Source organism: Nannobrachium achirus, assembly GCF_963921795.1.
Source record: "Nannobrachium achirus genome assembly, chromosome: 9".
Taxonomy (NCBI): Eukaryota; Metazoa; Chordata; class Actinopteri; order Myctophiformes; family Myctophidae; genus Nannobrachium; species Nannobrachium achirus.
This window is the reverse complement of record NC_137818.1, coordinates 32,362,453-32,368,123: the sequence shown is the minus strand read 5'-3', so window position 1 is coordinate 32,368,123 and position 5,671 is coordinate 32,362,453.

The following is a 5,671-nucleotide window of genomic DNA, read 5'->3' as shown; positions in this document are numbered from 1 at the left end:
TTGCTTTGGCAATGTAAATGTATGTTTTCCCATGACAATAAAGCTCCTTTGAATTGAATTGATTCTCAACCATTTTAATTTCAAGGACCCCCAGTTTGACATACGGCCACGGACCCCCATGTAATGGAATTTCTATCTAGACCCTAGCCTAGTTCCAGACCCTGAATCGCTAGCCACACCCCTTTAATTTTTTTTGTTGAAACGAAATGTCAATTCAGGCTGAGTGTCAGGCTATCTAGACCCCAATTTATATAGCAAAATCAGTTATTTAACCCAGAGAGTGTACAAATGAAACCGGTGACCAAATGGACCTGTTAGGGACCCTAACGAACGGTAACGGGTCCATTTGGTTCCATTTGTATACTCTCATGATTACATTTACATTTGGTTCCTAACTATCATTTAGCTGGGAACCCCCTGGAACTCCCTCAAGGACCCCATGGGGTCCCCGGACCCCACTTTGAGAACCAATGTAGATCAGTCAGTTGTGAACTAATCCTTTAGAGTAGTTCACCCCCAAAATTACATTTTTGCCAGACCCATGAAATGGGTAGGCCTACATAAGCAAATGTCGGTCTGTCCGGGTTTTCTATATAAAGGGTATATATGATGATGACATGATGATGACATGCCTACAAAAGGCATGATGTCATAAATGATGATGACAGACAGGGGGTCTGGCACAACCAGGTTGACCTGGTCTAGTTTTCTATTGATTACTCACACCATGGAGACTTGAGTTCAGTAATATTGCTTTGTATTTGTCGCATTCCTATAAGACAAAAAATGTATTACAATAAACAACTACAATAAAAGTCTTTTTGGGGATGAACTGTTAATTCTTTTTATAAGTTTGGGTCCCAGTGAGACACCAAATAATATATTTTGGGTCTCAGCTGAAAGGGTTTGGGAAGCAAAGCATCAGACCACAAAATCAAAGTAAAACTTTTTTTACCCTCTGCATGGGACCCCAATACTGTAAAATCCTAACTGTAAATTTAACTCTGAGAGTGCACAAAATGTTTCATTTTACACAGACTGCAGACCCATAAGGGTCCATTTTGAACACCTGATTGTCCCTGAACCCATAAAATAAAAAGACAACTGGATGTTAATGATTCTTATCTTCTATGCAAACATAAATATACACAATAAACACTCAAATTATCACAATGAAACAAAAATACACAACTTTATAAACCATGACAATCTACTGCTGTAATAATTGACAGCTTTATGTTGAATATCCAAGTTACAGTATTTTGCCAAATGGTGCATGCATGCATTAGCCCTTTAAACATAATAATGACACACATTTACACTCAAAGGCCAATGTCCGTGAAATAAGCTCTCAAACCTTTGTTTTGTTTAATCCTTTTGACAGATACACATGGTCATGTACAGTATGCAATTTTTGGTCAATACAAATATCAATCAATATAAAACATTACAGTATACTCTTAGGCCACCTCTTTCTTCTGCATTATCACAGTGGTTCTCAAAGTGGGCTCTGGGGACCCCCAGGGGTCCTTGAGGAAGATCCAGGGGGTCCCCGGCTACATGATTGATAGTTAGGGGGAACCAAATGTATATACCCTGACAGGTATGTATAAATCTGAGAGTGCACAAATGGAACCAAATGGACCCTACTGGCCCATTTGGCTCCATGTGTGCACTCTCAATTGAGTTATGGGGGTCCGTCCGTGGCCTATAATGAATACCATCTGGGGGTCCTTGGAATGAAAAGGTTTGAGACCCACTATCAAGAGAGCGTGATTTCCACTTGTTCGCGTGGAAAGTCTTTATTTCTGTGCAGTTATTTTGGTTGTTTGCTGCTGCATGTGGAAGCAGTCAGGGGCGTCACAAGGGGTAGGAAAGTGGGACTGAGTTACTAGGGCCCAAGGTGGTGGAGGGGCCTTAATTATATTATACTTTAGCTATTAAAAAATAGCATATATACAAGCTCACAGCGCGGCACCGAGTGCCGCGCTGCGAGCTTGTAGATCTGCTATTTTTGAAAAGTCGTGAAAATGTGTGCAAATCTTTGAATATATGTATTTTTTAAGCGAACATTTGTAACTCAAATTTTGCTTCTGGGGGGGTCCCTGGAACTAAATATTTTGAGATGGGGGTCCGTGGCCAAATACATACCATTTTGGGGGTCCTTCACATGAAAAGGTTTGAGAACCACTGCCATCGAAACATAGATTTTTCAAAAAACCTTAGAAGGATTTTAAATATTCAAAGATTTTCATGATTTTTTTCAAAAATAGCAGATCTACAAGCTCGCAGCGCGGCACTCGGTGCCGCGCTGTGAGCTTGTATATCTGCTATTTTTCAATAGTTAAAGCACAGGGGCCCCACAGTGAATCCTTGTACCCGGGGGCCCAGAAATTTGGTGCGACACCCCTGGAAGCAGTGCTACTGCATGGCCTGCCAGTCATTCGCAGAGCTCTGAGAGTCTGAGTGGCTGCTCTGTTCCCCTCTAAAGAGCAGTATTGTCCACCCGGCCCTGTCAACTGGTTAATCACTTCTTTGATGCGTTTGGGGCAGCCCGTCACAATGGACACATTGTCAATCGGTCAAGTGACTTCTGATCCCAAACAAGAACATGCTTAATTCGACAAAATGGCCACAGAGCAATAAGCATTCCTACGCGTAGGCATGTAGTTACACACAAAAAGGGGACATGTGAATGTGCACATCTGGAGTGGTTACTAAAGTTCATAATTTAGTTGAGACTATAGCCTACTCTGTTATCACACTTTTGTCCTGATTGTTTTATATAAGACCATTTAACAACACAAATGATCATGATACCTAGGTCTTCCTTGGAAAAATCCAGCAACAGGACAAAATCAAATTGTGGTGGGCATCCAACATAATAGATTACTGCCACCTAGTGTGTTGGAGTAAGATGAGGCCCATTCTGCAGGAATACGTACCGCTGATACCGGCGAGTGTATCTATTATGCATCTAGCATGAGGCAAGACCCAAATTCTGAGTGAACATTTTTAACTAAAGTCTTTGCTTCTGGGGGTCCCCGGAACAAAATGTTTATTTTGTGTTGCTATATCAGTGGTTCTCAAACGTTATCATGTCAAGGACCCCAAAATGTGGCCGCGGACCCCCATCTCAAATATTTTGTTCCAGGGACCCCCAGAAGCATTTGAGTTAAAAAATGAATTTGGGTCTTGCCTCATGCTAGATGCAGAATAGATACACACACTTCTGCGCTGTCTTGCAACATTTGAACTTTAGGAACCATGTTTGTGTAACAATCGCTCACTTAATGCTAACACTTCCTCTGTAGTTATAACTAATGCTGTTCTCATCTTCTCTTAACAGAATATCAAGGAGAGTGTAAACAGAGCTGTGAATGACATGTCTGGTTAAAGGAGACAGAAAACAGAAAGAGCATTGTTCTTTTGTCCCACTCATAAGCAACTGCCACTACTTCTGGGTTAGAATCTGGCATCCATCAGTATGGTGTCACCTAGTGGCTTTTAGTGTGCAGCAATGCTCCTCTATATCAGTCCATGGTTCTCAATCTTTTTCATTTCAAGGACCCTCAGTTTGTATTATTAGGCTATTGACGCGTAAGGGTTCCTGACCTTTAAGCGTTTGATTCCTATCAATAATTTAGTTGGGGACCCCCCCTGGAACCCACTCAAGGACTGGGTGCATTGGACACCACTTTGAGAACCACTGATCCATTCAGTAGGCAATTTGTTACCCATTTTTCTCCCGAATTTAGTCTGTTGTACCCTACAGCAGGGGTTTTCAAACTCTTTTGACTCACTCAGGCATAACCTTTTCCTCCACCATGGCACCCCGGAATTACACTGTTAATTTTTAGAATCTTACGTCGTATTACCACCTGAGATAGGCCTACAGTATTTCATGGATTAATATCCGTTTCCATCAGAACTGACTGAAAATAACTTTATACTTGACGTTTAACCACTTGAACCCCAGCATACCTATTCTGGGGGAAGGTTCAACAAAAATAGCTGATCTACAAGCTATTCCCCAAGCTGGCCGTAGATGGAAAAAGAACTCATCGTAAGTACAGTGCAAATCAGGTCTGTTTTACTAGCATAGTGAAGTGATATTGATGTAGTGATATTGATGAATTCCAAATGTTATCAGATTATTCTGCGGCACCCCTGGACTGGCATCACAGCACCCACTTTGGGAAACCCTGCCCTATAGGATCACCAGCCACTGAGGAGGAGCCCCCACCAGGAGGACCTAGTGCTTCCGTCCTACTCCTACCACTCAAAATTCCCAGCTGACAGACAGGTACCGTGGCCGCCCCCAGCCCATATAGTAGTGACAAATATGACCTCCCCATCCGGCTTCCCACCCCCAAACATTGCCGTAAATTCGGCAAAGCCTGGTGCACCTCGTTCAGTGGGTGAGGCCTTATTTAAGTGCAGAGGGTATAAATGGCATCGTGTCCTCATCTCAACCACCAAATCAACTTGTGATTGCAATTACAGTATTTTCTGCACTATAAGGCGCACCTGACTATAAGGCGCACTGTCAATGAATGGTCTATTTTCAAACTGTTTTCATATATAAGGCGCACCTGACTATAAGGCGCACATAATAGACGCTACCGTTGCGTTATGCATCCAACAGATGGAGCTGTGCTAAACGGAATGTCAATGTCAATGAATGATCCATATATAAGGCGCACTGGACTATAAGGCGCACTGTAGTTTTTTGAGAAAATTAAAGGCTTTTAAGTGCGCCTTATAGTCCGGAAAATACGGTAGTGTATTTTTGCTGACGACGCAGCACTTCTGGTCTCTCACAAGGAGAAATCAGAGGATGGAAAATTACTTAGCAAGTTGTCTTGCTAAGACATACATATGGGTTTACATGGTTAAACAGATGTAACATAATATTTAGTAGGCTTACTAGGCTATGTTATAACCTGAACCTGATATATTAAGATTATTCATTTTTCACATGCAGTTTTTATGGGGAAATAGGAAATTGGGATCCCCATTCCATGTTTTGGAATTCTCTGGCGTCAGGACAAGGTCACCCTAGGTAGGGTTGGCAAAAGGGCCTTTCTGTGTGGAGTTTGCATGTTCTCCCGATGGTCCACTCTCCAAGGGTAGGTACCCTCACAAAAAAACATGCAGTAGTCCTGGTTTCTATACTGTCTCCCCCTGGCTAGCCAGAAAAAATAAGATGGGACAGATAATGTAGCCTGGAAGACAGAGGAATCTGCCATTGCAAACAAACAAACACAAATTGCCCATGCAATGATATTGTCTGGCTATGACATAGCCAGCCTCACACAGCTGCTATGTGAGGCTACAGATAATGTACGGTTGTAATGGAGTAGCACAAGGGTCTTCAACAGGGGATCTGGGACCGCAAGGGGGTCCTCAGAGGTTCTACAGGGGGGCATCCAAATTGTGTGGTAGAAACCTTTTTTAGCATTTTTTATATTAACCACTTGAACCCTAGCATCCATATTCGGAGAACTTAAGCCAAAAATAGCAGATCTACAAGCTCACAACGCCTCGTGCTGCGAGGTGTTGTGAGCTTGTAGATCAGCTATTTTCGGCAAAGAGGTTTGGTGTAGAGGGGAAAAAGACGGTTCAATTGGTTAAATATCTGAAAACACATTGACACAAATCCAAAATA